Source organism: Camelus ferus, chromosome 21 (genome assembly GCF_009834535.1).
Source record: "Camelus ferus isolate YT-003-E chromosome 21, BCGSAC_Cfer_1.0, whole genome shotgun sequence".
In the NCBI taxonomy this organism is placed as follows: domain Eukaryota; kingdom Metazoa; phylum Chordata; class Mammalia; order Artiodactyla; family Camelidae; genus Camelus; species Camelus ferus.
Genome location: NC_045716.1, coordinates 7,923,924 through 7,945,642, shown reverse-complemented (window position 1 = coordinate 7,945,642; position 21,719 = coordinate 7,923,924). Strand labels below are relative to the sequence as shown.

At 48.4% G+C, this 21,719-nt stretch overlaps 1 protein-coding gene and 1 long non-coding RNA gene across 2 annotated transcripts in view; one reads left to right on the top strand and one right to left on the bottom strand.

Annotated features, from left to right (window-relative positions):
- The window catches only part of TNR (tenascin R), a 223,141-nt gene that overhangs the window by 140,058 nt on the left and 61,364 nt on the right, over nucleotides 1-21,719 (bottom strand).
- Nucleotides 5,720-20,180, top strand: LOC116658641. Its single transcript, XR_004313864.1, has 3 exons — nucleotides 5,720-6,473; nucleotides 10,272-10,277; nucleotides 20,170-20,180. It is a non-coding gene; the product is annotated as an uncharacterized LOC116658641 (long non-coding RNA).

Sequence of the window (21,719 nt, the reverse complement as noted above, 5' to 3'; positions counted from 1 at the left end):
AGGAACCTGCTTAGAATATTTTTGCTGATGGAATTTTCTGGGTTGTAACGTTTATCTTTCCAAAGAGCTCACTTCCTATAACCCCACGTGGCGGCTTGTGCATTTCCCTCTCACTGAGATGCCATCTACATGTGGATTTTTGTGTCAACTGCTTATCTCCGGCATTAGCCAATTTCTTGTCTGTTTGTATTGTTTGTAAAGTGCTGGACACACACGGCGCTTTGCTGATACACGGGGACCCGGCTCCCTGCCCTGCGGCGAGCCACATCTAATGAAAACAGACAAACCCAGCTACTGGAAATCACACAAACACAAGACCCAGAAAGATACTACTGGCTTGGGAATCGGGAAAGGCCAGTCAGGGCTGAGAGGCTCTGAAGAAAGAGAGGGGAGTGTGCGGAGGAAAATTAGGTGAAGGATGTACTGACTGAGGCACATGTATACAGTGCACACAGTCAGGTCTTATACAAACACAGGGTTGCAAAGAAACTTTAGAAGCTACCCGTCCCATCTCCTCCTTCCCCTCATGTGTTTCTCTCCCTCCTCCTGTGCATCCCTCGACCTTGACCATCTCCAGTGGTGGGGATGGGACAGTTAGGTGCTGATCTTTGCACAGCAAGTGTTTACTCCCCAGCTGGTTTCCCCTGCCATGCAACATGCCTCCGGGTGGCTCACTGCCTATGCTGTCACTTGCTGGGTGCTCAAAGAATGCAAGTCTACTTGAGTATCAGTGATAGCGAGGTACAATAGAGAAGTTAAATGTGCTGCAAATCGAGGGGCATGACTTTCATTCTCAGGCTGAGAATAAACCATTTGGGGATATGTGTAATCGCTCTCTTGGATTTTTCACTTCATTGGCAATTCTCTTTAAAGTGGATAACTGGAAACTCCCAGTTTAATTTATACACACAGTCCTCCACAGCTCTGGGTGAGAAAACTTGCACCAACTTTCAATACGTGTGCGTACTTTGTCCACACGGAGCAACAGTAGTGTGAGTGGAAGAGAAGACAAGAAAGAGAGGGGGATGGAGCAGGCAGGACGCAGTCGTGTGAATTTAGAAAGAAAGCAGAGTGCAGTCGGGCAGAAATGGGTCCAACGCAAACGCTTATTCATGGTTGGACCTTGCACAAGTCACTTAACCTCTGTGTGCTTCAGTTTCTCCATCTGCTTATGCACATTGTAAACATTCAACGACATTTTGATGCGGTTCAAAAGGTAGAGTAGATCCAACCCTGGGGTTCATCTTGGTGTCTGTGAATTCTACCCAGGCCAGCATCCTTTGGGGACACCTATCCACCCTCTATTAAAAAAATCCACTATCTATACTTTCCTTCAAGCAGCCACCAGGGTGGATGATGTAAGAAGAGGTGGAAGGAGATTAACCTGGCACAAACCCCCATCCCACCCCGTCCCCCTGCCCACCGTGAAAAAGGACTTCATCTGTGCGGGTTACGTGGTTGCCTCCCTGTGGTAGGACCTGCTCTTTGTTTCTCTGGAAATTGCGCTTAAGACATCAGTAGCCTCTTGTTAAATTCTACTTATGATCATTGGCAATTAGGCCACTGGGGCTCGTACTGTACAAATGTCGACGTTAAAAGGAAATCGGGCTGTGCACTGTGGTTACAGGCTAGTATGTCCTGGGGCGTATGGGTTACATTAGCCTTGTACTTGGAGCATTTACCTTGTGCCCAGCGTCCTACGAATATTACCTCATTTCATGTTCTTGACAGTAGCTCGACACTAAGATCTCCATTAGACAGGTGAGAAAGTTAAGGTTCCGAAGAGTTTAAAAAAAAAAAAAAAAAAACTTGTTCAAGATTACACATGAGGTAGAGCTGGGATTGAACTCCGATAATTTGTTCTCAACCACTGGCAGAGGTTCCTCCCATGTTGACTCTCTGATTCCCAAACTGGCTGTCCAGCTACCCCTGTTTGCAATGGGAAGGACAGCGATGGTACAGTCGTCCCTCTGTATCTGCGGGGAATTGGTTCCAGGACACCCTCGGGTCCAGAGCGCATGGATGCATGGGAGCCGACTGTGTAACACTTGGGTGTTCTTGAGGAATTTGGGGCAATTATTTGCCTGGCACTGGGCTAGAATACATTCAGACCCTTGGCAAGGATACCCCCTGAAGAGGTCCCCCACCCCCCGACAATGAGTCAGTATGCCCAGAGGGAGCCCATTTGCTTCAATCTCTTCTATGTTAGGTGACTAGGCTACCACATGGGGACTGGAGAGTCCTACCCTGTGGATAGAGTAGCCTTCATCTTCTTCTCCCTAAAAAATTTAATCCTTGTGACGTGGTACCTCAAACTTAGCCCCCTGATTTCTCTAAGTTCTCCATGAGCCCATCAGCGCCTGTCAGACATGGGTCTGATGCTTGGACTTGAAAGCCAGAGTTCCTGAGGTTGATAGTCAGTTCAGCCCCACATCCCACCCTCAATGCCAAGCTAAAATAACAGCACAGCGTGGCGACTCCCTGCTTACTGACTCACCGCGCTCTAAGCCCTGCGTCTGAGATGTGGATTGCTAAGGACCTCATGGCGTCCCTCCGATACTCTTTGTGGCTGGCTGGTCTGTTCCTTTGAAAACCCTCCCAGCTGCTGTGGGTAGCTGCATTTTCTGCTTACTTCTGAGCCAAGCTAATGAGGCATGCTAATTTTGGAAGATGCATAAACGTGGATAAATCTACTTCAGATCTCCACGAATAGGATTCTGGTGAGATTCTAAATCAAAGTTAAGACGTCTGAGACCTCCAGGCAGTAGCTGCTGCCTTCATATTCCTCAGAAAGATTGGTGACCTGTGGTGACACTAGCCAAGTGTCACCAAGATCAAGAAGGGGTAGAGGGAGGGGAGACCAAGACTGGCCACGAGGACCCGTCTACCAATGTGTACTAAGTTCTGGTAAAGTTTCCAGGAAGGCTCTCCCCAGCCTCCTCGCAGCAGCCGAAGGACTGACGGGGACCCCAGGACCCCTTCTGCAGGCCTCTGGAATGATCCTTGGCTCCAGCCTCTAGCTGCAAGGTCAGGGGCTGAGAGTGCCCTGGGGCTGTGCTCCCGGAAAGAGAGCTGGGAAAGCAACACCAGCAGCTGGCCCGGAGGATGTGATGAGCAGAGGGAAGGGCTGGACTTGGTCAAAACTGTGAGCAGTAGCTGGTCCCCACTGCATCCACAGCCTCCTTCTTCCCCCTAGTTACTGGCTATTATTTACTGAACACTTACTCAGTGTTTGGCACTGTGTTAAGTCCTTTACACAACATGTAACTTATTCCCACAGTGCTATGTGAGGAATCTGAAGGGCAGTTTAGAGAATTTAAGAAGCTCAGCTGAAATCCAATGCTAGTAAGAGAGGCTGCGTTTGAACAAGAACTCGTCCCCCAAAGGCACTAGTTACTCTGCTTTACTCTGACCTTTCTCTTTTCTCCAGATGCCTAATGTCCTCAACTTTCTTTTTCTAGCCCTTTGGGTCTCATTGCCCTACTCCTTCTAGGGGCATATCCTGGGCCACTTCTGATTCTTTTATTAATCCACACTTAAATTCTGTATTTATTCATCCTACGGATCCTTCTTTCTGATAAACTAATTTTTGCTAAAGTGTTCATGACTACCAAGGAGTAATATGTTATCTTAAACTGAAAACCCTCTACATTGTCCCAGCAAACTACTATGCCTTATACCAAGGAAAGAGAATTGTGCAAACCTCAGGCTTTCCACCTGGACTAGTGAGAGAGAAAATTTGAGGTTAGGGAAAGTGGAGTGGGGCATTCAGTCTTGCACCCTTTGAATCACATTATCTTACCAGCTTGACATATAGTAAATGTTCAGTAAATGTTTACTGAAAAAAATGACTGACTGACTGACTGACTGAATGAATGAATGAACAAAGGAATGAATGCGCAGGAAATTATCTAGACAAGGTTTAATTCTGTGGTAATACTGTGTCTGGGCAGTAGAGGCCACTGTTAACATTTTCCAACACCTGTGCTACTGCTACTCACTGAAGGGAAAGCCTGGGGCATGGAAAATTCTGTTATCCTAGAGGTTGATTCTGGGGATAAGAATCGGAGATGATCTTCATTGTGTTCCCTTCCCCCACTAAGCCCTTTATCAGAGGGATTTTCAGGTACAAACAAGGGATTGCTCGCTCAGTTGCTTAGGGATGGGGTAAGAGCCTTCCCCAGCCCCAGGATGACCGGTGGTGCTGGGCACCCATCACCGGAGACACAGCCCCAGGAGAACGCTCAGAGCAAACACCTGTCCTAACAGACTTCGTTCTGCTGGGAGACTCTGGGGCAGAGGATGATCATCGGCTGGATGTTGGTTTCTGCTTTTTGGTCTATCTTTCTGATCAAAGCACTACCAGAAGGCAATTTTCCAGATAAGCCCCTAGTTCAAACCTTCACTCTGGCAGCCCAGATAGGAGTCTGGGGATCTGGGTGGACCCAGAACTTTTCTCTAGGAACAGGCATACTCTTCTGCGCAGAAAACCTTGTCCCAATGGGTCCTGTTTGGATTGAGGGTTGGCATTTCTCTGTCCCAGAGCCATTTGAAAAATGTCCAGGGGTTACCCCCTCTGTGGGGCCTCCCTGCTATACTCTGCCCCTCCAATGACACCTCTGCCCCAGGTGTTGTCACATTACGTACCCACATCGAGTGGTCAGCTCGTTGTCATTTTCTGGGTATGTCCCTGTGAACTCTTCAAAGGCAGAGACAATTTTCTCTTCTTTTGTCTTTAAGTTCCAGAAGAATGAAGTCCACTAGGCTACACGGTGCTGATCCAAATCAGCTACTAGGGCGACCAGATTAACCAGACCTGCTATTCAACTGTTGCATTATTCATGTCACACAGACAGAGGAAGGGGAAGGAAATGCGAACCGCTCTTCCCCGACTTTGCCTCTGTGGCCCTTACTCTGATGACTGCAAGGGATAAAACTTTTCTTGCTGCACGTAATGAACCAGAGTTAATTTTATCCATGTTTATTTTCAGTTCTGCCCACACAACAGGAGGGACCCTTAATGACCATCCAACTTGTGTCTTATTAAATTTAAAAAGATAAAATGAATTGCATGAACCGTAAGCTTATATGCTACCATAGGCTAATGAGGAAACGCTGATTAAAGTTTACTCAGTGAAGAACAGTAACACTCTGTACCCCAAGCTTATCAAAATAAATGGATACCAAGAGGCTGCACTAAGAAGGCGAAAACCTAGCCCGGTATAGCCCAGTAAAGCTAAGAATAGCTTTATAATTATTAGCTGAATGTATGAAAGATTTAATCAGCTAGGAACGATACACTAAATGAGGAAGTTAAGATTCCTCTGTCCTCTTCGTGATCGATTATAGGAGCCAAACTCACTGAAACTTCTCCGAGTTTCTACAAAATGGGAAGCCAGCACCGTGAGAGCTGAAATTCAGCCCTGCCGCTTTCCCCGGGTCACGATGGTGCTCTGACACAAGATCTCACCCGACGGACACCTCATCCAATGGTCTCCTGTCAGGGAAGCCTGCAGTTCTGTTCTGTAGATCAAAACTCGTCTCAAGTGGGAGGAAAGGTTGACCAATCGCCCAGACTGAATCAGGGGTTGCCTGCAACTCAACTCACTGGGCACTCATTTCAAGTCAGCTGCCCAAGCATTTATTAAACACTTTGTGGAAGCAAGGAGCTACGCTAGGCACCAGTGGTAAACGGGTAAATGAACAGGCTACCGTCCTTGCCTTGGGGTCTTCTGGGGTAACAGGTGAGGCAAGAGATGATTGAAACAAGGGGAGTGGTAACACCACGAGAGAGTGGCGGTGGGAGCCTAGGGAAGGGGACACCTGGTCACACGGGCTCGGGGAGGAAAGTTGGAGAGGGAGGGCTCTTTAAGAGGAGGTGGAACCTGGGCTGAGTCTTGGGGTGGTTTCAGTGTGTTGGTCCAGCAAGGTCAGGACTGGGTGGATTCAGGCGCATGCCCCAGCAAGAGTAGGTTTATCCGTAAAAGAATGATGTACCTCCAAGTACTTCAGTATGGCTGGAACACAACGGGAAGGAAGAGGATTGGGTTAGATGGATGGAGGGTAAACACAGCCAGATGGAGGTGGGAAGGCCTGGATGCTGGAAGTTTGGATCTGATCCTGGAGGGAAGAGTAAGCCACAGAGGATTTGATCCTCTGTACTCAGGTTAGAGGTGAGTGGCCATAATGTTCGAGTTTGAAGGAGACAAAATCAAACCCCAGAGGCAGCTGGATGCAAGGAGCTAGAAACCGGGGGATTGTCACCGAACTCCTCTGAAGCTGGAGGCTCTTGCTGGCCAGCCTTTGGGCCTGCAGCTACCCTGCCTGGTCCACACGGCTGTCCAGGGCCTCTTCTGCAGCTCCCGTGTCCCCTGCACCATCAGAACTCTCGTCCCATCAGACTTCACTTGCTGATTCACTAGTCCACATGCTCCCACTGGGCTGTGAGCAACTTGAGGGCAAGGGCCTTGTTTGTTCTGCTCAACATAGTATCCCTGGCGCCCAGCACAGAGCAGGGCACGCAGAAGGTGCTCAACAAAAATTTGTTCAGTGAACAAGTGAGTGGACGGGCAAATGGATGATAGATGACTTAACCTCTCTGAACCTTTACTTACTTATTGATAAATTGAAAACCATCTCTATGCACCTTTCTAAATATGAGTCTCTTCCTTCTAACCCTCTCTGATCTCTGAATGTGTTGCTTTCTGTCTCTCCCCCAGCCTTTTTACCTCCTTCCTCCTCGTCTTTGTATGCACCCACTCTTCCCCGGTCCCCTTCCTAGGATTCCTGCCGTGCAGGGCGCACTGTGTTCCTGGGTCCTGTGCTCAGGTGTGGTGCTCAGGTTCTTCACTTGACCTTGGCTTTTCTGTCCAATACCTCGCCTCTCCACTCTCTCCCTTTGCGGGCCGCACTCCCCTTGCCTGCGTCTTGCTTCCTGGCTCTCCCTGGTTCTCTCCCTCCCCCTCTGACTCCTCCCCTGCGTCTTCACACTTGGTCCTCCTTGCCTCCCCCAGTTGCTTTTGTCCTCATGAAATTTCCACTAACCTAATTTTCAGTTTGGCTTTTGCTCCTGGTACTTGGTTCTAACTGACCTCCAGACTCTTCTCTCCATTTATTCTGAACAGAACAAATTGGCGATGATAATGGCACAGATGCTTTTTCAGCAAAGAAAGGAATAAAGAAGTAGAAGATGTCTTTGAAGGGACTGGCAGGTCGGCTGTGGAAGGAAGGAGGGACACCACTGAGTTCATCGCTGAGACTACCCTGTCCTTTGATGGAGCTTCAGAGAATTTGCAGGCATATGATGAGCATCTGGAACTGTTCCTTCCAGAAAATACTATATCAGAAGGCAGAAAAATAATTATGTTTCCCTCAATGATCCCAGCAAAGATGTTTGCTCTCCTAAAGGACCTCAAGGCACTCATAAAACTAGGAAAACTGAATTAAGTGCTTTTTATTAAACCATTAAGAGATTTTATTCAGCTAAGACAAATGTCCTCACTGAAGGATACAGAGTTTGATAGTATGGAAAATACCCAGATGAAAACTTGTCTGAATAAATTAGACTGATGCATTTGGCATTTGGGGCTCCAAGTGTCTGACTCCTTCCTTCAGCCCCAACCTGCCAACCAAAAAATATTCCCTAATGCTCGACTCCCTGAGTCTGAGGAGGGGGTGGGGAGCAGACATAAGAAGTCTTGACAGCACTGGAATTTTCCCAAACCATAAACAGGTTTATGGACTAAGACAGAGGTAGCAAGGAATCCATTTTTCTTTCCTCCATAGCCAAGGGCGCCCAGATCTCCCTGGCCTCATCCACTTCGCCAGCCTCAGGGAGGCTGAAGGATGCACCAAGGAGACCAGAACACTGGCGATGAGGAAGCGCAGGCAGAAATGCAGAACTCACCTTCAAGTTTCAGGGTTCTCAAATCTCTGGTCTGCCATGAAATACACAGAGGGTGCGGACTCAGAAAAGACACGTTGAAAGACACTTACTCTCAGCTTCCTTGTCACACCTGCCGAATCTGAAACAGAATCTTGTGAAGACATCACAGCTCTTCCCTTAGCTCTTTCCCCACTTTTCCAAAATGAAAAAGTCCTGGCTATGAGAATCTTGTGTGCCGAGGGATTTAGTATAATAATGTTTATTTATAAGGAATAAAATTGAGCCAGGCTCTGTGAGCTTGCAATGGCTCAGACTTAATAATTGTAAGAGCTAAGTTTTATTGGGTGTTTACCATGTGCCAGGCGCCATGCCAAACATTTTACATAGTTTCTTGTTTCGTCCTCACAATAGCTCTGTGAGGAACGTGCTGTTATCACCATCCTTCTAATGAGGTACCCGGGCTTAACAAGGTGACTTAACCTACCCAAGGTCACTCTAAGGCACACCCATTTTTTTTTTTTTTAAATTTAAGTATAGTCAGTTACAATGTGTCAATTTATGGTATACAACGTAATGTCCCAGTCATATGTATACATACATATGTTCCTTTTCATATTCTTTTTCATTATAGGGTACTAAATATATTGAATATAGTTCCCTATGCTATACAGAAGAAATTTTGTTTCTATCTATTTTATATATAGTGGTTAATATTTGCCAGTCTCAAACTCCCAATTTATCCCTTCCCACCCCCTTTCCCTTTGTAACCATAAGATTGTTTACTATGTCTGTGAGTCTGTTTCTGTTTTGTAGATGAGTTCATTAGTGTCCTCTTTTTTCCTTTATTTAGGTTCCATATATGAGTGATATTGTATGGTATTTTTCTTTTTCTTTCTGACTTCACTTAGGATGACCATCTCCAGATCCATCCATGTTGCTGCAAATGGCATTACTTTATTCTTTTTTATGGCTGGGTAGTATTCCACTGTATAAATATACCACAGCTTCTTTATCCAGTCATCTGTCGATGGACATTTAGGTTGTTTCCATGTCTTGGCTATTGTATATGGTGATGCTATGAACATTGGGGAAGGCACACCCATTTGAAGATCTTCCCAGCATCCTTTTCCTTTTGGAACTGACCAGCTTCCTTCTGAGAACAACTCTTCCCCTTGCCCTCCATCCTACCCACGTAGCTACTGAGGGAGCTGCCATAGTTCCTTGTGACTCTCCCACTGCCACTCATTCCCTCCCCTAGGCATTTCTGAATCTGAGAAGAGAAAGCACGATCTGTCTGAAGTTCTAACATGTAATGGGAGCCACATTTTTCTGCAAGTAACCTGGGGAGCAAGGACTCCACGCTGCTAGGACAGAGGCAGGCATGACACACACACTCCCACCCAGAGCACACGGATGGTCTTCAAGTCCCCAGCACCAATTGCTCTGAAGGCCCAATTCTTGTTCTTGGATTCCACTGGCCACCCCAGGATGCTTTTAATAAAGAGACTCCTTTGCTTTAGCTACTTCAGATTGGTCTCAGGAAGGCAGTGTAGTGTAATGGACATATACATGGGCTTTGGAGTCAGACAGCTGAAGCTTAAGCCAAACCCCAGTAATTCCTGGTTGGGTGATCTTGAGAAAGTTGGTCACTGCCTTGTGCCTCAATTTCATCTGAAAATGGGAATAATAGTAGTCCCTATGGCTGAAGGATTTTCCTGAGGATTATAATTCAGGTAAAGTACTTAGCTCTCTGTCTGGTACAGGGTGAGCTTCCCAAAACAAATAGTGATCTTTATTTTTAATAGAAAATTTCATCGTGACTTTAGTTACAATCACAAACATCATTTCTCTTGATCATTTGTAGAATCAGAGGGTTCTAGTTAGGGCTCTCTGATGGTACTTGGGCTTTTGAGCTTGCCACTCAAATTTCCAGAAATGCTCCTTGTGGAAAGGGTGGAGACAAGCGTGCGGATGGCTGTGCGTGTTCGCATGAGGGCCCTGGGTGAGGGCATCGAGCTGGTGTTTTCCTGCAGGCTTGGGGATGGTTCCAGAAAAATAGGAGCTAATAATATCTTCAGGAGACTTCAGGGCACTGGCTGCCATTCTGTGCAAACTGTGAAGTGGGAGTGCAGGCAAGCAGAGCACCAGATTGATTTTTAAGAGGCTGAACTTCCAGGCTGTTGTAAGAAGCAGCCCACAAATGAGAGATCTCTAAACTCTGGGGACATGCCGTGCATCACGGCCAGTGGTGCTGGGAGAAGGATTAGGCATTGAGAACCAGTACTTTGCAGAACAAAGAAGTTTTTACATGATGTCAGAATTTGAAAATTCCCCCGAAATGGTTTTTTTTTTTTTTTTTTTTTAATGGACAACATTGGGTGGGGAGAGAAGAGTGGAGAATGAAATCAAATTTCTTAAAAGGATCACCGCTGAGGATTAAATGCTGGCTGGAAGAAAGTGCTAGAAGCCAGATATGATTTGGGAATGCAGTGAGGGGCAATGGAGGGGAAATAGATTCTAACAATCCTGCCCAGTTTTTCTGCTGGGCTGAGAAATTGATTTAAGGGGAGCTGGGCAGGGTATCCTCAGAGGTGCTAGAAAGTTGGGTAGATTGTTGTTGGGTCCAGCTTCAAATGCTTCCCAGGCAAATCTCTTCAAGAAAGTTATTTGGGTGAGAGCACTGAGTATTGAGCCCCAGTTGCCACCAAAGCTCTAGCATGGTCCAGTGCACATATCACTCAAGGAAATGGGAGAAGGTGAAACTCCCAGAACCCTGCCCCCTGCCCCTGCCCCCATGAAAAGCTGGCAGATTGCATGAGGGATGGGAATTGAGGAGATTTTATTTGCTGTCCCCAGAAGGGTGGATGGGACATGGGTTATGAGATAGAAAGGGAAGAAAGGGTGCCTGCTCTTTAAGAAAAGACCAAAAAAGACAGAAATTTAGGGATAAAGGAACGGGAATCTGAGCATGAAAGAATGTTGAGTTAATGGGATTTGAACCTGCAAGTGCATTTAAGGTCTACGTGGGGAAGGTGAGATAAAAGATCCCCCAATGTGGCAGTGAATGCGTTGTGGACCTAGAACTTCAATTCCTGAGGACCTCATTCATTTATTTGTTAGCATCTTCACACATATTTTAGACCCTTGTCAACACTTGAGGGGGAAAGGAAGTGATGTGATCATCCCCGCTGAATATATGGGCAAGCGGAGACATCCCAGGAAAGCTGAGCGGTCCCAGGTTACCCAGGATGAGCCAGAAACAGTGCAGACCCTCCTGAATTCCGGCCCAATGTCTTTCCCTTCCACCTTCCTCACAATGGCCGGGTCCACTTCTGAGTAATTCATGGGGTCACCAGGAACTCTGGCATCCCATGCAAAGGATGCCTACTGCGCCCTATGGATGGAGGTTAGATGGGGTCACAGCTGCAGTCCTTGCTGGGGGAAAGCTGGGGATTCCTAGTCCCCTTCGGGGTTTGTGCAGAGCATGGACTTGTTTCAACTTCATGTAAATCATGGCTGCTGAGCCAAGCTGGACGGTGTGCCGGCATTTATTTAGGAGGGGCTAAGACTGAAGTGGATACGGTGCCTTCCTGGGGAGACCCTATAACCTCATTCCCTGCCCTGTATTCTCATCATCCTGGGAGAACCCGAATGCATGGGAGCTCAGTGTTCCTTGTTAATTATTTGATGTTGTGAACATTCATAAGAGACCACTGATGGTGGGCTATGTGCTTGACCACGTTTAGTCTTTTTGTTTTGTTTTTTAAACTTTTTTAAAATTGAGTTGTAGTCATTTTACAATGTTGTGTAAAATTCCAGTGTATAGCACAATTTTTCAGTTATACATGAACATACATATATTCATTGTCACAATTTTTCTCACCGACCACGTTTAGTTTTTAACAACACTCACCCTTCAGAGTCTGATGTTGTATTTCTCTGAAAACTTTATGTCTAGCACCACAAGTGTTTTTCAAAGAGTTGAAATCATATATATATACGTATATATTCTACCTTAAACTGAAAGAACTACACATTTTCAGTCCATAGTATATGAGTTTCTTATAAACATAATAAATTCACATGTTAATTTACTTCCTGTTCTTTTCACAATATCATTATAGCATTCCATCTCCTGACTTCTTTACCTGCTTACCAGTGAGGGAGGCTGAACGATGATGACTGACTCCCTTCCACAAATGGGAAAACAGAACCCAGAGGGGTAAATTCATTCTCTCAGGGTCACACAAGTTAGTGGACTCATCCAGACCTCCCGAGTTTAAATAACACACTTCCTACCACCACATAAACATCAATGTAATTATGTCTAAATTTCCAGGCCTGGATTTTAAACCATGAACTGTTTGATAGTTGGTTCCATGAATTATTGAAAAGTTGCAAGAAGGAAGGTCACTCTTTGTGGGCCAAGGGCCATTGATGGCAATGAGATGAGGGGCCCAAGTTCAGGCCTCCCACTACCTATTTTCAGAACCAGGATGGTTTTCCTGCTCAATTTCATCAAATTTGGGGGGTGGGGAGGGTAGGGAAAGCATTATTTGGGAGGCCTTCTCTCTGGACGGAGCCCACGTTTGTTTTATCTGTTGCTTTTGAATATTGCATGTGCTCCTGTCGTTTACAAGAGTCATTTGATGATCGGATGGCATGGCCCCCTTGTTTAGATAGTTTTGCAGGTGGATCAGCAGTTGCTCACAGGCAGCTGCACACATCTGGCATGCAGGTGTGTTTGCTGATCGGTGACTTGCTTACAAAGTGATTTCTCCTGGGAACAAAGGCAAGAAATTGCCTAAGGCCCGAGACGAAACTGTCCACGAGCTGGGGCACTGATCTGTTTCCAACAAGGGTTTTCTGAGCAGGGCACTTTGGGCAAGATGATGAGATATACGTGCTGAAACAATGAGGGATCACAGAATTTCAACCCCCAAAGGCAGGCGTGCGAACTGCTTTCCGGGGCTTGAGACAGACTAGAGGGAAAGCACTTTAGTCAAACTGCTCCCATGAATATTTATACATGGAAATGACAAGACCAATTGGAATTTATTCAAAAAAAAAATCCCATGTGGGTGTCGGGGTGTGTGGGAAGTGAGGGTTACGGATGGAACAAGAGAGGTGCAGGGTTGATGATTTTTATAGCTGTGATTGGTACACAGGCTCTTTATTTTGACAACTCTCTTTATTTTTATGAATTTTTAAAATTTTCTATAATAAAAAGTTAAGAAACAAAATCTGTTCCTACATATGGGCCCTCAGAAGTACAGTTCATATCATGAGGCCTTTTATGAATTCCAGGGAGCAGATGGCTGTGGCACACAGGCAGGAGGAGGAGCAAGAGATGGGAGGTGGATGGTCACTCACAGAGCTAGGGGGACAGGAGGACAAGAGAGGGGCTGAGAGGGGGAAGAAGAGGGGCAGGTGGGGGAGACGGGGAATGGGCTCGGCACACTTCGCTGGAGACGTGTTATTCCCCACCCCACCCCCTCTACTAGAGAGCAAGACTCCCATGATCCCTCACCACAGCTGCCCCCCTCCTGCCCCCAGCACCTGCCAGTCTCTCCAAGGAAGGGAGTGTGGGCTTCCGTGGAGTCTAGAAATACGACCAGAAAAGGGCTGGGAGAAATCAAATGTCTACCAAAGCCACATTCTATCAGAGCTCCAACCCTAATCTCTAAGATGTAACCCCAGAAAGGGAGGAGAAAGGTGGAAGGGAACAGAGAAGTGACAAAGTAAACACAAAACCAAGGCCGTTTTAGAAGAATGTTCCGGGAGAGAGGCTGACCCGGGCCATCTACCTGCTTATGCAACAGGCAGGTGCCCAGAAGAGGTCAGACCATGTGACTCGGGCCCACGGAAGGGGCCTGGCCTCTCTCTGGTGGATGCCCTGCTGGGAGCAGCTGACCCTGGCCTCACCCACCAGGTGAAGGTCTTGGCTGGCTTTTACACCCTTAACAGAAGAAGTGATGGCTACATTTCCAGCCAGGACAGCCCCCTTCCAGACCCTTCTAAAACCACAAATACTCCGAACTAAGTTTACGAATGACCCTTTTCCCATTTTTCAGCTCCTAGTGGGTTCCAGGGTTAGCCTCCCTCCTTTCCGACTGCAGAAGACCGACTTGGGGCTGAGGCCCTGGAGTGGGTGGTCCCGCAGACCAAGCTGCGGGCTGGAGGGGGTGGGAGGTAGTGCCTGGCAGGAGGTGACAGCATTTGCTGTCCTCCAGGGGGTCCATAAGGCTGCGTGGCCACAAGTAGCTGCACCAACTTGAAAGAGATGCCCACTGCTCTGAAAGCCGCTCTGCATACTGGAGTCTGACACACTCTGTTCCCTCCCCGCATCCTGTCAGGAACCGCCGTGAGAGTCAGTCCAGCCCAGGGCACCCACAGCCTCTCTTCTGGGAGGGTCATCTGCTAACCTCAGTGGGTTTTGTTTTTTGATTTTTTTTTTTTTTTTTTTTTTTTTTTTGCTGTTACCAGTGGCTCTCCTGCCCTCCTCCTTCCCATTCTGTTTTGCACCCCTTCCCACCTCTGGTTCTGGGCCTCCCCTCCCTGATTCCTCCCCGCCTCACATCTCGGTCCCCGGTCCCCCGCCCCCTCATCCCTCCGCACAGCTGGGCTCTCCCGGGATGCCGCTGTTGGGGCTGTAGTTCTATGGGCACAGGTGGCACTGGCAGATGCAAGTTCTTCCCATTCATGTGGGTAAACAGTAAACATTATATTAAAATATTCATCACCAGGGCCTCTGCCTGAATGTTAATCTGGGGTGGGGGCTAATTCCTAGTCCCCAGTGGAGCCCGACAGTGCTCATGGCACCGTGGCAGCAGGGAGGTTGGGAAAGGTCAGCCTGAGTGGAGAAGCATGGATTTTGCATTTGCTCAGGGAGGAGAGAGGTGCAGCTTTCCGGCCTGCGGGCCAGGGGAGGACGGTTTTGGTAGGGTGTCCCTGCCGCTGCTCGCCAGCTGGCCTGGGGTCGGGCAGACCTGTAGAACAAGCAGGATCAGACGCTGGGCTCCCGGCCGTCTTTTTTTATCACCTTTGTATTTATCCGTCTGGCTCTGTCCTGAATGCTAAAAAGTCCTGGGGCTTTTTAAACACCTGCCGGTGATCCATTTGCTCTCTGTTGTTAAGGATTATATGCCTTGGATCTGCTCCACCTTTGCCATTGAAATGGAGGAATCTTGATGGAGTCTGGATGATGCCTTAGTGATATCAGACAGAGGGAAACATAGCCTCTTTCTAAAGGACAGATTGTTGGAGGACCCAGCACGCTGTTCTTAGTGTCTGAACATTTCAGCTTCAGCAAGTTCTTGCCTGTAACTATCTAACTCCCTCCTACTTCGGAGGAGTTGAAAACGGTCAGATGTGGCGCTCCAGGTACCATCTCTTCCTGACCTTGACACTTTTAAGTTCCACGCTGTCCTCAGTACTCACTCCTGCAGGCACGGCTACGTGCGTCCCTTCCTTCCTTCCTCACCCTTGCACACCCTCGCTCATTTATTCAAGGTCTGCTTATGGATTGCCTGCTCGATGACACACACTGGGCAAGGCCGGGGGAAAGATGAGTGGTCTCCCCTGCCTGCCCTTGAGAATTCATAGACCAGTGCAGAGAGGGACAAAGGCATCCTGTACTGTGCTAATTAGGTCGAAGAGCGATCGGAACCCAGAGGAGGGACTGACAGCATTGCCTAGAACCGATGACATTTGCAGTGATATTTGAGTAGAAATACAATTTCATAAGATGAAGTACTTATCCAGCACTTACTGAATACAAAGTGCTGTTCTAAACACTTTCCAGACATTAGTGGAATTATTCTGCCTGGCCACTCTACTAGCTTAGGACTATGACTATTCCCTTTTTTATAAAGGGGAGAACCGAGGCATAGGACAAATGACTTGGCTAAGAAATCAGGCTAGTAAGTGTCTGAGCTTGGATGTGAACCCAGGCAGGCTGGCTTTTAACCATTTTACGATGCTGCCTCTGGATTAACTCGGTATATTTGGGGGAACCCGTGAATAACTCAGTCTCACTGAGAATTGTTGATTATGTGTAAGAGGGGTGGTCGTCAAGCTGAAGATGGAGTTAGTCCAGATCACAAAGGACCTCGCACATTTAGATCTCATCCTACAGGGAAAGGCGAGCGATGGGGACTGTTTTCTGCCGAACAACCCTGGTCCCTCCAGACTCAGCATGGTTCTCACTTGTCAGCTCTCAGTGGCTCTTGGCTGATCCTCCCCACGCTCCCCGCACTCCTCACGGGGAAGCCTCTACCTGGCATTACTCTAGAGAAGAGCTCTAGGCGGTGCTGATCACGGCGGCTCTTCTTCCACTTCCTGCAGGGCCTGCTCTTCTTGGTGCACGCAGGAACCGCTCTCATCCCTGTAGCGGCCAGCTTGAGCTGCCAGCACAACATGGGCGGCTTAACCATCAGAAATTTATTTTCTCGCAGTTTTGGAGGCTGGGAGTCCAAGACCAAGGTGCCAGCCTGGCCGGTGTCTGGTGAGAGCTCTCCCTCTGGGTCGTAGATGTCTGCCTTCCCGATGTGTGCTCACATGGCTGCTTCTTCGCGTGAACATGGGTGGAGTGGGGTACACGCAAACTCTCTGGTGTCTCTTCCTTTACGGGCACTGATTACATCACGAGGACCCCACCCTCATGACCACATCTCACCCTCATTGCCTCCCAAAGTTCCCGTCACATTGGGGTTTAGGACTTCAACATATGAAGTTTGGGGGGGACACAAACATTCAGTCCGCAACATCCATGGAAGACCCAGACCCCATTACCTGTCTCATCCAGCTGAGGAAAAGCCCTAGGCTGCTGAAGTGAAGGCCAGCCGACTCCTGAATGGCCTGTAATTTCCCAAATTATCAGCTGTCTCCCCCTTTCCTCCTCCCCCTCCTCCCCCTCCTCCTTCCTCTTCTGCTCCCCTCCCACCTCCCTCCCTCCCTCCTCCTCTCACACACATAAACACATTTGATTTTAAGTAAAGCAATTATACAAGCAGACGTCCTCTCGTCATTCTTGATGCAGGTCAAGGTAACCTCCCTGCTGAAGTCTTCTGTGTAACCCCCACAGCACCCACAAAACTTTACTAAATGTTTGTCATCCCCCTCTCTGGCAGGACCTCAAGCTCCTTAAGGGCAAATGTCCAGTCATCATAATCATATTTTTAACTCTAGTGCCTGCACAGCGCCTAGCTCAGTGTTGTTTGGATATTTACTGAGTGAATGAATGAAGCTACTCTTAGGCCACGAAGATGAGGAAGATGACCCCTGCCACCCAGGAGTGGAATTGGGAACACACAACACTGTCGAGGTTACTAAGGAAGATGCCGCCCATCACTGGTTCAGGGCCAAGCACCGGGCCCACAGCCTGCTGCCACCCCCACGACACACGCCATGGCCCTGCACGCTGGCCAGCCACACTCGTGATGATCACGGCATGGCAGGTCACACCTTCCGCGCCTGGGACCAGCACCAGGCGTTTTACATGGACAGTCCCGTCAGTCCTCACACACCCAAAATGCACCTTTTCTTTTCTTTTCTTTTTTTTTTTTTTTAACTCATTCAGGAAGAGGAGCAGAATTAAGAAATCTTGCTACCACCCCTGCATATTGCCTTGTGTCGCCTCCCCAGATCCCGTCACTGGATCCCGTCACGCTGGATTATACTTCGAGGTGGCTGACGGATTCCTGCTGGCTGGAGTCTAACCTCCCACCCCCCTCAAGGCATTTTTGGAACTGATTTTAGGAAATCTTTTCACTCTTTTTCTATCCAGTTCTTGTGCATCCTCCTGTCATTAAAATAAGCTCATTGCGCTGATTTTCTGAGTGCCTGATTCTCACGGATTCTTGTGTCTCTGTGCTGTTTTAATACTCCGGTCTGCGTGCCGCAGAGTCTGCGGGAGCCGGCTCCATCTCACGTAGTTAACTACCTGCACCAGGTACCCCTCACTTCTCCCGGTCTTCCCACGCTGCCAGTCTGTGTGGCTGTGCTCCATGTGGCTCTCTGATAACCTGGGTGGGAGCTCCGCGCACACGTGGCTCCTTATTCCGTGAAATCAGTGAAAATTAAAGTGCTGGCTGGCACACAGGCTTCTTGGTGACTCGGGGCTGCCGTTCCCTGGCACTGTTTAGCGATGTCTCTCATTTTCCGTCTTGCTGGGATCTGGGAATACTTTAAACACTGAGCTCGAGGTAGCACTTAGCATTTATTACCTGTCAGTTCCGTGCCAGGCTCCCAGCGAGCACGTCCACCTGCACAGTCTCAGCTCTTCTCACCACCTGGGAGATGATTCTCTGAGGCCATAAAACGAGCCTCATTTTACCAACAAGAAACTGAGGCTCAGAGTCTCAGTGAAGTGGCTCAAGTTCCCCTAGCTATTCAAAGGGGGAACAGAGGTTTTAACCCAGCTTTTTAATTTCATGCACATCTGTACAGGGCTTACTGTGTCCTAGGTGCCAATCTAAACATCTTACAAATGTGAGTGCATTTAAGCCTTACAACGACTCTTCGGGTAGTTACTGTCTGACACTCACGTCTAAGGAGACGGAGGCACAGAGGGGTTAAGTAATGTGCCTGCGTTTATCTATCTGGTGAGTGATCCACAGCATCTCTGCCTCTCCTGGTTCCTGGGCTTCAGGTCATGCTTGCTCAGGCCCAGGGTTCTAGAGAGGACACTCCCATAGAACAAAGTGCACCAGAAGGACCTCTCTTCCCTAAACTTCTTAATTGTGACACCAATTAGCTGCCTAGGCATTCTCCTTTTCCTCCTTGGTTCCTTTCCAGAGTCCTTCATGGGGAACAAATAGTACTTAAAATCTTATTCTCTGTACACTTTACAGCCAGCCCTCCCTCCCCACTTCCCTCCACCTGGCCTCGGTTTCGGGCCTGTGGGAGCGGGAGGCACCAGCTCCCGGGAATCACGTGCTCCTCCGCCTGCCCGGTCACCCTCTCTCTCACTGTCAATTTCAGCGAATGTCATTAATTTGAAAGGCAAGGGACCAGGAAGAATGGATATTGAATTAACTAGTTCAGATAATCTGATGTTTTCACTGGAGCATGACGGGGTATCCAGTTAGCTGGGGAACAGTTGCTTCCAATTGTGCATTCTCTTGGATAAACCAATATCTGCTTAACAAGGTTTTGCTGTAAAGGCCGATCAAATAGGCATTTGTGTTTCGCGTAGGTTGCGAGCCCAGATCCCGATGCCTGGGGCAGCTGCTGGCAGCAGGGTCTTATGGAGGAACAGACTTCCACTTTGTGCAAGAATGCATGCTTCTGGGGCTCACACACGGTCTCTGCCCTCGTCCCTCATTAATACCATCAACTCATCCCTCTGAATCTTCAGTGATTTTCTTAGGCAAAGATCACTAGCGCTTAAGCCAAACAGGTCCTGCTTGGGTCTCCCAAAATGCCTGGCGGCTGGAGACGCCAACAGCCCACCAGCAACACATGCACCCACATCCACGGTGTACAGCTCTTGTAAGGAGCAGCTGTCTCGCTGCGGGCTACACTTTCCATCATCCGTGTGTCCGTGGCAAGTTCCCACTGATGGGAGATGAGTCTGAGTCATCTGTGTCACATCCAGCTTGAGGAGGGTTTGTAGGTGTGTCTTTCCCCCTCTCTTCATCTGGGTCCAGAGAACCCTGAGTACCAAGGGATGGAGGAGCCTCAGATCCTCAGGAGGAAAACGGTCTGCTGATGAGAAACACACACTGGGCTGCTCGGTGTGAAATAGGCTTCTATGGGGGAGTGTCTGTTTCTTTCAGCAGCTCGTGTCACCCCGACTTCTGTGTCCTCTTCAGTCCCTCTGTTGTTATGTTCTTCTCCCTCATGGAGGCAGGGATGCTCCATGCCCTTGTTTGGATCTAAGCAGAGAAGGGGTGTGATCTCAGAGGAACCACCACTGGGGGAGTGTGTAGATGCTGGAGAGCTAGCAGAGTGCAGGGAGGAGGGGACTGAAATCCCCACTACATAAAAGTCATCCTCTGAGTCGTAACCTAAGTGAACTGCCTATCTGGTGCGACCAATTACCATGCGGCACATACAGCTATCAGTACCATCATCTATCAATAATATGGGTCCTGCGAATGCGGTTGTAGGTTGCATTTGATTATAGCATTAAACTCGGTTTGCTCAACCTTCTGTTGCTCATATTTGAGCCATACTTTATATAACAAGGTCATTTGATCATAATTAAAAAGAAAAATAACAATAACTGCAGAGGAGACATAAACCAGGAACAAAACCTGTGAAAGCTGACATTCCACGAGGCACACGCCTGGGACTCCAGCTCCTTGGAGGGTGAAACTGTGCAGGATCTCTCCGATCACACATTTTATGTCAGTTTTTTTTGTTTTGTTTTGTTCTGTATTTGTGGCTGGTTTTTCCTTTCCAAATATACATAGAAGAGGCAGAAAAATATTTCTTTGGAGTAGAAATTGGGAATAACACTGTCCTTCCCTCCAATTAAAAATAACAAGGAAAAGCATGTCTCGTGAGCAATAATAATAATTACAGTAACAGTAACTGATGTTTCTGAGTGTTTGATATGGGCCTGGCATAGCTCGGAGAGCTGCACTTACCAAATGCAGGATGGTAGGGCCAGGTTCTCCCTGTGGGGCTTTGGAAGCTGAGGGGTGACATCAACCCATCTTCTCCCTGATCCCTGGCCTGTCACCTTTGTTTCCTCTGTGTTCCCAGCTGAAGTTAAGACCTGGATCTGTTTTGTATGAGCTGCCCCTGTTCACCTCCCTTCATATCCTCCCTCCCGGGAGCCCTCAGACTCTGTGCCCCAGTCTCAGCCAGCGTGGCCTGCATCCCTCAGGTCCCTGTGCCCCGTGCTCTGAGGGCTCCTCCGTGCTGGGGAGAAATGAGCTAGCCAGGTAAATCACCCCCCATGACTGGCAACTGGTGAACTGAAGTGTTTCCCTTTACATCCATCAGATGACTTCGTGTCCTGGTTAATGTGCCCTCAAAGTCATTTTGGAGTGGGGTGATACAGCCGTGGGGTTCGGGTGAAGGGGGAACCCACATTTTTGAGGTGTCTCTTAGCAAGGAGCATGCCTGTCTTCTCTGCCCATTTCCCTCTTCCATGCCCCTGTCCCTACTCCCAGTCAATTCACTACATAACTACTGTGACCATATTTTTAGAACTGAGGTTGAATTGGTTTGACCGTCACAAATTACGGCACAACACAACAGAGCGGTTCAAAGTGAAAGTCGCCCAGAAAAGACAATGCCTGCGGTCACGGTCCCCATGGGTGTACCGCAGTCCCTTCTTCCATCTGTGGAGAGACATTCCTGCGCAAACGACTTGTCACGTGTGTCTCCTGCCCCCCGCGTGGTGACGAGGCTTGCTCCAGTGATAGCCTCAGTCTGACCAAGACTTGAACCAAAGGGGAGCAGCGGCCCTGGTGGGACTCAGAGCCCGCCTCTTCATCCCCTGGGAGTCACAAAGGAGCCAGTGCTTCCTGGAGGATTTGGGGGAAGGGAGTAGCTTCGCTTCTGAGACACACCAGTCATTCAGGTTTCTGGACAGAGAATGTGGAGCCCAGGGAGCTGCAGGCAGGCAGGCAGGCAGGCAGGCAGCACTTTACTTGCCAAAGGGAAAGCTGAAAAGCGGACCTCAGGCCTCACAAGTCACATTCTCCTCTGTTTCTATTTTCCTGGTCGGCACGCAGACTTTCTGAGTGGATCTGGGCTTCAGGGGGCCTCCGAAGCCCAGTGGTCCTGACCTAGCTGTAGGCTCCGTAAGCCTAGGACCCTGTAATAGACCCAGGTGAATAGACGTTGTGTGTTGACAACAAAGGATGCTGGGAGA